The 12,197-nt window shown below is 46.9% G+C and overlaps 1 pseudogene; it reads left to right on the forward strand.

The window, feature by feature from the left end:
* The first annotated feature begins 10,973 nt into the window (after window positions 1-10,973).
* LOC111256122 lies at window positions 10,974-11,809 on the forward strand (annotated as a pseudogene).
* Window positions 11,810-12,197: the final 388 nt, after the last annotated feature.

The raw sequence follows: 12,197 nt of genomic DNA on the forward strand, positions 1-12,197 counted from the left end.
TTTTGTCTTCACGCTCCACGTACGTAAACGTAAGCAGGGGTAAAATGCATCTCCGATGCTTTGAAATGACTTGGTTCCCACTGTTGATCTCTCTCGCTTGTCGTAACTCGTGAATATAAGGAGAGTGTTTTCTCATATTTGGTTGATGCTAATGTATACATTTATTTCATCTTACTGTTTCATGGATAAGATGTTTTTTGGAAAAAGAAAATTGTTTGCTGCCTCTGCACTCATGGATAAGAATGTAAGATATGTTAGAGGATAAATGTATTGTAGAGTGTTCATGTGGTTTTCTCTTTCTCTTCATTACCTCTTTAGAGTAGTACTTTGTCACAAATGCTGACATTCATTACTCTTTAGTAGAATCACAAATGTTGACATGCCACTATAATTAATAATGAGAATAAAATTTACAGTGAGAGTAGCAACAACGATCGTTTGCCACCACCGGTACGGTCCAGCAGCAACAGTCTATCGTGTTTGCTGCCAACGTATGATTAAGGGATCATCAGGTACACTAACCATGCACGCAACAATGAAAAGAAAAGCCAAGATATGGTAAAAATGCCAAATTTATACAAATTTGTCCATAGGTATATCGAATGTTCACGTATACAGTGCTCCCTCTTTTTTTTCCTAAAAAGAGTGCATTTCTAAGTATCATTATAAGTCAAGCAACTTAAAGTTTTATCATTTTTTTAAAAGTGCATCAATACAACAGTACTTATGATATGAAATATTTATTTGATTTAACATGAAATAAGTTTACTTTCATAGTGTACATATTTGATATCTTATTGTTTGTACTCCTCAGGTTCCTCCCACCGTAATTAGTTTGTAAACAAGGGCATTATAGTAATTTATGCTAGTCTAATTATTTTGGACGGCAGTTCACCGACAGACCGAGAGCTATCGGATCGGAAAAAATATTCTGGGCTGTTCGGATCAGCTGACTAGCAGCTGCGCTGCGGCAGTGGCTGCAACAGAAAGAGCCAGCAAGCATACGGTCGAGAATTGCTGTGCAATTTTTTATGTCTCAAGATAAGGTTACGTAGTTGTTTTTTAGCTGGAACTGCATGAGCTGCAAGCTGCAGCAACAGCCGCAACAGAAGCAAAAGCGAGCGTGCCCTCTGTCTCCGTCTCCGCTAGCCTGCATAGGGCTCGCCGTCGCCTGCCGTCCACCTGTGCAGGGAGTCTCTGCCGACTCCTAGCGAAACTTTGGCCTGTAATGACGTACTGTCACCCAACGGCCAACAACAGCGAGTCGACGATGCAGTGGCGCCAGTTCAGGGGTGGCAATGCGCCGACGCCGGGTCAAGAGGCGCGATGCATCAGCATCGGCTTCAGGGACGGTGATGCGACGGTGCAGGTTCAAGAGGCTGCGATGGGGTGGCGCCAACTCATCTTTCATTTGGGCCAATGGGCCAACCCGATGACATGGGCCATTTTTTTATTTTATATTTTCTTTACAAATTTGCAAAAATAAATAGACGATCCAAAAATTTGTAGAAATGGACCCAAACGGCAGTAGGTATAAAAAAATTAAATGGACGTTACCGCCAGTTGAAATGGTGGTTGGAGCGGTGGAGCTAGCTACCGCAGTTTCAATCGGCAGTACCTAGTTACCGCCGTTCCAAGGGCAGCAACTGGCTACCACCCCGCTCCGGCAGCTATAGACGGTTGAAACGGCTATAGCCGTTTGAACCAGCTATAACTTGAATTTTTTTATTGTGTTTTCGTGTAATTTTTTCTTCAAGTTAAAAAAATATCAAGTTACATTGGAAGCACTAAATATTCAAATATGTCATTATTGGTTGCAATATGAAACTTCCTAATTTAAGAGAGGCAGAGCGCTTCGAGGAAATAATTGAAAATGAATTAACTCCCGGCCATCAGATACATAGCTGTCCAGCGAAATTACAACAAATAGAAACAAAATTCGTGCACAACATATGAACACCAACAACTCTAGAGTGAATAATTAATTATAGATTGCAGTGACAAGTGCGGCACGGATGCTATCCTAAACATGGGTAATTGAAATAGCCGAGGATAGAGCCATCTCTACTTTCTAGTAGAACTGACTTTGCGAGAGCTGGGAGGGGCCAGCCTCATAGTAGCCAACACCCCCAAAGGATGGTAGAGATGGGGGGCGATCCCAAGTGATGGTGGGAATAGGAGCATCCCCTCCTCCCACGACCTCTCCCTCTTGAGGATGCCATTGTTCTTCCTCCTGCTCAGTGGTGTGGAAGGATACGGGAGAGGGAGGTCCAATATAAGGAGTGTTGAGATGGAGATGCACTGTGCCCCCATGTGCTCAGTACCCCGTCGTGTTCAATCATCCTGAAAAAGGCTAGATATAGGCTTTGCAGGTGCAGGGATGTAGGGCTTAGTGTCGAGTCCCATCTACCTGAGAAGGCTCACGTTTAGAGTCCTTGCAATCTATAGTGTAGGTTTTTCAGTGATGGTTTACATCAACAGTGGTTTAGCACTATTTGAGTACTGTACTGGCAGCAGAGCAGTATAATGGGAATAGTGTAGAATCTGAGTACTTGAAGCATGAAGATGAAATGTTATCATAGTACAAACAACACTACAATGGCATATGAGGCGTCCAACATGATAAACCTAAAGAGCACCTTTCCTAGGATAAAATGCCTTAGGTAATGTAAATTGGTGGAGCATAACTAATGTTCTACTAGGTGAATCAGGGAAGTTTCCCCTTCCTCGATGTTTTGGAGGAACATTCTGCCTCCCGCTTCTTTATCTTTTTCTGTCACTCTTCTTTCTGGAGGAGTTGCGCCTGATGAGCTTCGAATTCTTCCTCCTGTCGTTTCAGTGCTGCCTCTCGACCACCTAACTCGCACCACCTCTGCAGCTCATCCTCCTTGCCCTTCAAACGGATTTGTTATTGGCGGATGCGTCGCTCTTGCTCGAGTCGAGCAGCACGTGCCGCGTCTCGAGCCGCTTCCAGCCTACCATAGTATTGGGTTTTGGTCTCTAGCACCATTGGGATTATGGCAACTCCCCTAAAGGCCTAGTGTCGATCCATTCCATAAATGTGCATGCCTGCATGTTCGTTCATGATTAGTTCTAGGTATCGGTACGTAGAAAACATATTAAAAATGTTTCTGAACTGATGGTGAAGTATTCTAATCCAATAAGGATTTCGCGATCGAATATTTACTCTTTCCTACTTATCTGTTAATTTAGAATCTTATCAAATAAAGCCATTTTTTGGTTTGTTCCGCCATCCCACCCAATGAAGTGTTAGGATTCTTTTCAATGAAATCCGATGGACTAATCTTGAAATCATTGTCAATGTCGGGACACTTGAAGTACCTACACCCCTTCTTCCCCTAGGTACTCGATCCTCCCATACTTGCAACCATGCAGGGAAGCCGCAATGGTATTTGGGGCGCTCATTCCATGGTGGAATGCCATGTTGCTCATCCCTCCACAACATTTTTTAGAGGGAAACGTAACCTCACTAGAATCGTTGGATTTGGGTTGGGAAGTGTTAGTAGTGTGTTTGAACGTTGCCTGAAAGTCTGATATATAGAACGCTACTGACATGGTCCATGGACCATGTCCATAATGGCAAAAGGAAAAGGACATGTATGGACATCATAGTCTGCACCGGCTTACCTATCAAAGTCTCTGCACCAGCCTACATAATGTAGTCTGCAAAGAAGCATGCATCATAGTCTACAGTATCGTACACATCATAGTCTGTACCGGCCTATAAAAAGATAAAGGAGGCCATATCTAAATGTGTCCTCGCTTGTGACGCGCAACACCAGGACCACATCTCGCGGCCCGCTGCGCTGCTCTAGTATGCAACCGGTCATACGTAAAGGGCGCCGGAGGGGCAACCTCGCGAGCTAGACGTCCTGGTGCTTCTGCAGCTGGTGTCACGAACTCCTGGGTGTAGCCCTGTGTTGGAGGCACTGGCGCATCACCCAACTGCGAAGGACCTATCTTCCCAGTGTTGTAGCTGAAAAAGGAGTCCACTTGTGCAGAACTCATCCTTTGCATCTTGTCCTCTACGGACTTGTCATCGGTCCCTCCGCGGCCTGTGTACATTGTTATCGAACCAAGAAGTGTTATTGTCAATTTCAATCTGTATTTGTAATGGAATAGAATGCATGTATTGATGACGCACCTAAGTCATCCACATGGAGTCCATGTGAAGGCGGTCCTGCTACAGTATATCCTCTGAACTGCTGCGGAACTGTGTCACAAAATTATAAGTTAGTACGATCAATTAGAGAACAATTGGTGAATGGAAAATGACAAAGTAACGAACACATACTTGTGGGGGTCAAATACTGTGGACCCAGCGCATAAGTGGAAGGGCCTGCTGCAGTAGCTGCCCAAGACAGTGCACGTGGAGGAGTCCATGCCCTCGGGGGGGGGGGAGGAGGGGGGTTGCATGTTCCTGTGGTGCACAAGACGTCGCGGGGTACGCCGGACGTGTGGGTGCAGCAGAAAATGAACCAAGGTGGTGCGTAGGTGGTGCTGAAGACAAACCGGCGTGCTGTGTAGGTGGTGCTGAAGACAACCCGGGGTAGGCAGCCCGTGGTGGAAGTAGAATGTCGGCGTCATCACCACGGCAGCTGACGGCCCGCAGGAACCTAGTACTGAGGTGCTCTACCGTCTTGTACATCGACTCGTGCTCCTATAGAGACATGGTTCAGCATTGCCGCATGCCGGTCCTCACCTGTTTCCATGGCACTTCGAGGACATGTGCACTTTAGGACCAGCTTCAGATTGATCCATGTTATTTCGGATGTGTCTATTCTTGCGTCGCCCTACCCCTTGGAACATTTCTGGATCAGGTTCAGGAATGTAACGCGTGGCATTACCAGGATTATTTATGAAGTTTCCTAGTAAACGATATCCATAAACCTCGTTCCTCCAAGTGGCCCATATAGTTTCCTTCAGGAAGTAATGTGGTATGAACCGACGAGACTGAAGTTTCCTTGCCTCAAGGCATGCAACAATGACATGGGTGCAAGGCCTATGAAGCATACTTGGCTTGTGGCATGAGCAAACACATCCTTCATTAGTAAGGATGCACTCTTGTGTGTGCTTCTCGCGCCTCCCTCCCAATCGACCTTTGTCCCTAGAAACAACCTCGTACCGGCGTTCAACGGCACCCACTTCAGTAACACGATGCTTATGAGCCTTTTTAATCGGCTGCTCCATGTACTATGTCATACTGTATTCATAAATTTTGTGATTGTCTGCCATTGACTTATTGGCCACCGCGTACCATTCCCTGAACTACTTCATGGTGCGGTACATGAAGAATTCCACGATACCAACTAGGGGCAGTCCCCTAACACCACGCAGGACCCAACTGTACACCTCAGCTAGGTTTGTAGTCATTATACCCCACCTAGCACCTCCCTCGTCAAACAGTAAGGCCCACTTTTCCTTCAGCTCATGCTCAATCCATTGTGAGAATGTCTCAATGGACCTACCCCGTCTTCACATGATATTTGGACCATTCACTCCAACATCCTCTAGAGATACAGGGTGGTTGGCCTCGCTGTTTACCAGCCTTTTACCTAGCTCTTCGGATTGTTTTTTTGTAAGCTTATCAAGTTTCTTCCAAAGTAGATGGAATTTCCTCTGCTAATTCTGGGTACATAGCCATTTAAACATTTTCATAAGGATCTTGTTTTTGAATTGGCTATGAAAGTTTGCCCCCATATGCCTCATGCACCACCTACTCTTCAAGTACGGCCACTGTGCCATCCCGTGACGTTCCACACTACCATTGTGTAGGTCTTCGATTGCTTATAGAATACCTTTGTGCTGATCATGAATCATACAAATGTCCTTCACGTCCTTCACAATCATCTGCTTAACCCTCTCCAGGAACCAATACCAACTATCTCCAGACTCTTTCTCCACAAAGACGATCTCCAACAGCAACACCTGGTTGTTACCGTCAGACCGAATAGTTGTCAAGATTGTGCCTTTATACCTTCTAGTCAAAAACATGCCATCAATGCAAATGATTGGACGACATCGCTGAAAAGCCTCAATGCAAGGACCAAAGGCCAAAAATGACCGCTGCAGAACCTGTTTGCTTGGAATCTGAGCACAGGGATAGGCTTACAAGTCGTACTAGCTTCCAGGATTCCTCTGGCATATAGTGTGCAACACGGCAGGGAGGTTATCATACGATGCTTCGTATGTACCCTACTTTATCTCTAACGCCTTTTGCTTGGCTCGGTAAGCTTTGTGGTAGCTAATCTTGTACTTGAACTCCTTCTCTATGGCACAAATAATCGACTTAGGCTCATAGCTAGAATTCTCCACTATCTGAGGATACATGTATTGAGCAACAAAATCAGTAGTGAGGTTGCGGTGTTGTGCTTGCAATTCATCCAGCAAGCATTGGTGCTTCACCACTATAGTCACCTCCCAGTAATCCTTCCACTTTCCCTTGTATGCGTGCATCCTAAACGGGTAATTATTTCTGACACAACACACATCATACACTGTCGGGTTGCTCTTCACCATCTTGAACTGCCATTGCAAAGATAAAGTGGGTTCACAACTACCTTCACCTCATCCCCACTATGGTACAAAGCACCCACACAAACCTCATTTTCCTTGTACTCCCAAGGGATATTTCCCCTTCATTGACTGCTAGGTTGGAATGGTCATAACTTGACCAGTTCCGTGGTACAGGATTAGCATCATCCTTATCCGACAAGTCATCATTCATGGCACGAAGGTCCTCTTCTCCTTCTCTCTCTACTTCCTTAAGTAACTCAGGGATGTCTTACCCCTCATCAGCCTCGCCATTTGGCTCACGAGGTGCCTCTTCATCCTCTGCTTCTCCTTCTTCTACCCCCATCTTCATTATTTTCTTTAGTTTACCCATTAGTAATCTCCACACCTTCCTCGCCTCTAACTTCCCCACCTCGCACTTCTTCTTGCAACTGTCTGCTAGACCCAATCTTCTAGAACACTTCAACAAACAATATTAACGGTAAACTGCACTGAGTACAAGCATTTACATAAGCTCTCCAGTTCTAGGTTCTTTTAAGCGGCATCAACTCCCAAAATATTATGTCAGGTCGAAACCTCACTACAGCCCTAACAGACAACTCAACTTGATCTCTAACAAGATTGAAGACCTTAAATAGCCAGTTGTATATTAAATCTCTCTTGCTCTTGGTAATTGTTTTCGAAATGACTAAAATTCAGACAAATCTACCCCTTCTGGACCATATCTAACCTCCCCCGGATCATAGAACACTTGGAGAAATAAACTTTCCGATATGCTTGTCAATATACACGACATGGACAGATATTATTACTAAATGTTCTTAATTTAACTAACTCCAACAACACCTACATTTCAACAACTATATAAAGATCTAACTCATGGATTGCAAATAATAACAATTTTAGAGTTTTCTAAATATATCAACAACTTAATTTTACTTCACCATATACACGACAGCAACAGAGAGCATTACTGAATATGACTAAATTTAACTAACCCTAATCACATCTACCTTCCAAAAAATTATATATAGGTATGCACGACATGAATAAAAATTATAACTAATTGTAATAATTTCAACTAACCACAAAAATAGTTACATTCTGAATAACTATATAAAATATAACTCGTGCATAGCTAATAATATTTATTTAAAATTTATTTAAATAAATCAACTAACTAATTTTACTATAAAATAAATAACTAAGCTAAATCCACTATATCGACAAACCTATTGTTGACGCCAGATTTTGACACGTTTTGGATTGGCGTCAAGAGAGGAAATGATTGGCCGATGCGGTAGATTAAAAGGTTACGATTGGGAATCAGCCGATTGGCGCTACAATTGGTAATTGGTCGATTGGTGCTACAGTGTTTCGAACGATTGGCAGACGGAGTTGGTGGGGATCGGCCGATTGGAAGGTTGGAGCAGCTGGGCCAATATGGGCTTAAGGTGGGCCAGAAAGGAAGATAGAGAAAGATTGGCCCGTGGGAATATGGTAACCAACTCCGATATGAGTTGTGCTTGTAAATATTTGTTTTCGTTTAAGATTAGAGATAGACCCTGGTCAGTTAGGAAATCAGTTGTAACAGGCTATAAATAGCCATCTCTAGAGATTTGTAAAACAACACATCAATCAATACAAACAATCTACTTTTTCATCGTACTTTACTTTCAAGTCGGTGACTTCGCCAATACTTCTTTTTCTTTCATGAGTTCGTACGGGTTGGCAGGGCTGCATCGACACGATCTCCGGCTGATTCTGTAAGTTCCGTTTATCGAGTAATATCTAAGCTTTAACTTCTAGCGCATCGCTGTCGTTTCGTTTAGATTTATTTACCAGTTATTGATATTTACTAGAATTATAGGTTTTGTCTATTGTTCTAGTTTTATCATCAGTTATCCTGCTTGAGATTTGAACTGTCGGCTTTATTACGTTATTCTTATTTATCGTCATATAGCCGATTAGATGTGTCTTAAGTGTTATATTTGTAGCGTCGTTTAGTCTACTTTAGTAGTTTCCTTGCAATCGCTACGTGGTTATCGTCTGTTCTATAGCCGATCATCTCTATAGCAAATCGGCCGATTCGCTGATACGCTTTTCGAGACAGATCGGAACTTTAGCTGATCGAGACCCCTAGAATTTAAAACGTTTCTTTCCTTCTCAATCATCAGGTCAGATTGACTGGCACGCCGCGCGAACTGCACCAGGACGATTACCCGAACAGGAGCTAAGCAGATTCTCCTAGGTCGTGTGTCCGACGCTGAAGATCACCAGCCGATTTTTAGCGCCAACACCTATATTTTTTATGTCTCATATGAACACCTAGATTTCATCTAATATTAATCACTACACCATTTATATAGCATATCAACTACTACATATACCAACTATGAGTTAAGCTAAACTAGGAGATTTCTAATAATACCTCAAGCGAAGCGAAGATACGAGTTTCAATCTCCACCCTACTCTGCTCCTCTCCTCCCTCCCTTCTTTCCCTTCTCCTCCCTCCCTTTCTTCCCCGTCTCTCCCGGTTCCTCTCCTCCCTCCCTTTCTCTTAGTTTCTTCGATCACGAATGAGAAGCGCACGCCCGTCCCCCGGCCACTCCGCTCGTTTTAGGCCAGCTACCACCGAATCAGGCAGCGGTAACATCCCGCCCCCGCCGTTCGAATCGACGGCACCCTGTTACCGCCGCCTGATCTGACGGAAACCAGATACCGCCATGCCGTCCGGCAGAAACTGCCTGGTCCCACGCGCGCCAGCAACCTGTGTGCCGCCCGCCGAATCAGATGGCGGTAAGTGGATTTGGTAGCTGACATGGCGCACGCGCAAAGCTACCTCCGTTTCACCCGGCGGTAACTTCTCTTACCGCCGGTTGAGGGGTCCATTTCTGCAAATTTTTGGATCGCCTATTTATTTCTGCAAATTCATAAAAGAAAAAAATTAATAATAAAAAATCCCAGGGCACTAATTGAAAATACAATTATACCCTTCTTTATTTTTAGAAATAATTTTTGGTCCACGAAATATAGGTTCCGGTCCACATATTCGGTTCCTTGTAACAAGTTCCTCCTAATTTTTAACCATTAGATCTGGTCCTATGGACGGCTCCTAAAATCTTCAAGCACCGTAAAAACTTTTATTAAAAATACACTCTTTGCGAACAGAAGGAAGCAGTCTCTGCCGCTCAGATATCAGTATAATCAGTCGCTGCCGCCAGATATCGGTATGTAGCCGCATAGGATCGCATATTCGTGCACATTCGAGGTATCTAGGCCTTCAATGCATTGGCCATCAGCCGGCGCACTCTGTCTCCAGTGCGTGGTCCGAGCGGGGAGGAGAGGACGCTCGCGCCACTTTAAACCTAGGCGCATCTGTCCCGCCGACCGGTCCGGTCCCCGGCCGGCGGGGCCCTATGATCCTCCGTGTCGAGATGGCCATGGGCCGCGTTCACGCCGCGAGACCGCCGTGCCGGGAACAGCTGTGGCTAGCCTCTCCCGGCGCGACTGGTCATCGGATTCGTGCCCGCGCGCGCCTCGACGCCGGCAGCTAGCGCGACAAGGCTTTGCTGGTAGCGGCGGTGCTTTCGGGTCCGGCCACGCGCGTACGCGCCCTCTGATCGCGACCGATGCAAAAGGGAGCGCGATCGGCGGCTGGCTGCTGGCGCGCGTTGCATTCACGTGAACGCGGGGCCTCGCGGCACAACCTGCTGGGCAGCTAGCTCGACGGAGACCGGACTGTAGCGACGAAGCAGCTGGGCAAAAGATGTCGGACCGGACCGGTCGAACGACGGTGGCCGTGCGTGCTCATGTGACTTCATCAGGTGATCCGTTCCTAGTTGGGGTACGATCACAGCACTTCATCAGATTCCTGGTTAAGTTGATGTCACACACCACTCACATGATTAGCTAGGATCGGCGGGTCTGCATGATTTTTCTTCTACATTTCGTGTAGGATCGGCGGGTCTGCATGACTACATTTAGTGTATACGTTCGAGAGAACTGCAGTTTTCATCTTGCTAATAAAATGATATTTCCTTTCAAAAATACATGTTAAATTTTGTTTTGGAAATTTCAACTTTGTATATTTTGACCAATTTTCTTGTAATTATAATTTTGATTAGATTTTAGTATATAAAAAGGCAAGTATATACATATTAAGAATACATTCGCACCATATTGGTTTTGTATATAAGTTGTTCTTTTTTTTGGGCCGGGCCTGACCGCGATCATCTATTTCTCATGTCTTTATTGCTGAAAACACCAATTTGGAGGAATAAAAATGTTGTCATGTCAATGAAAACCAATACGGTATTGCTGCAACTCGGGCATCCGAACAGACGTCTCGCTCCGGACGGAGATGTGGCATAAGACCATCCACGTGACCCCTTCGCTGCCCCTTTGTTCGGTCAACTTTATCCTCTCCCCTCTCCACGTACCAACGAGACACGGGGAGCTGATGGGCGGATGGGAGGTACTGCGTCGCCCCCGACGTGGAGGCTGGGCGAGGCCGCGGAGGTGACGGAGTTGGAGCTGCGCATCCAGCTACTCAGCGTCAGTGGCGGTGGTGGGGGTGGTGGCGTGTGCTACAATATCAACGACAACACCGGCCGAGATCCTAGGGCGCCTGGACGGGCGCTCGCTAGCCGCAGCCATCCGCGTCTGCCACCTCTGGGCCGTCTTGGCGCGTCGCGACGTCATCTGGGAGGTGCTCTGCCTCCGCGACGTCAGCCCGGCGCTGCCGGCCGCGGCAGCGGCTGCAGCCCCGCCACGCGCACCGTCGTCACCGCGCTCGGCGGGTACCGCTGCTTCTACCGGCTCTGCCTGGGGCCATGCTTGACCGTCTCGGGCACGCGGGGCCGCTCCTCACGGCCAGGGACGAGCCATGCCAGCCGCTGCCATCCTTCTCCTCCTTCGCCGTTTCCTAGATCCCGGAGTGATGGCCATCCGAGCGCACGGGAGGCCGAACGTCCCCTCGGCTGGAGTGGGCCGGAGCGCGCTTCGTGCTCATTTTGGCACCCGAGCTGTCGGTGGCCTATTTCTAGGACGCACGGTCCTGCGCCGGGGCTACGCTCCCGCCTCCATCCGCTCCAATCCCAACGTCATCAAAGGTTTGGGGAAGGGGGTCGGGAAGGCTGACTTGAAGACCATGAGAAGGCCTCGGGTTAGATGGGATGTCGAGGATGGGTGCGCCATCGCTCCTGCTCTTGTCCTTGTCCTCACTCTCTCACGAATTTTCTCCTCCCGAGCGTGGACCTCCCTACCTTATTTACGCCTCCACTCTTGAGCTGCACGGAACTCGGCGGCGGCCCGTTCGGCACCCCTGGGGTTACCGTCCGGGTCGTGAAATGTGAACATCAGCCACCCGAGCCCTTGCACACGAACAGCAGCTCGGGCCTCCACGCGCTCGCAAGAAAATATGAGGAATGAAAAGAGAAGAGTTTAGGAACTCACCAGGCAAGGAGGTGAATCCCTTGAGAAGGCCCACGGGTGCCTCGTGTGGGCACCAGCTCCCGAATGTCGAACAGCTCCTACACCCGTGCCAAAATCTCGTGGTCAGGGAAGCTTTCCGGGTGTTCTCGGGAGTTGTCCGCCTCCCAAAAGTACTCGAAGAAGGCGTGGGCCCTCTTCTTGAGTGGCTGCATCCGCCGCTCGATGAA

Source organism: Setaria italica, chromosome I (genome assembly GCF_000263155.2).
Source record: "Setaria italica strain Yugu1 chromosome I, Setaria_italica_v2.0, whole genome shotgun sequence".
NCBI classification, from domain to species: domain Eukaryota; kingdom Viridiplantae; phylum Streptophyta; class Magnoliopsida; order Poales; family Poaceae; genus Setaria; species Setaria italica.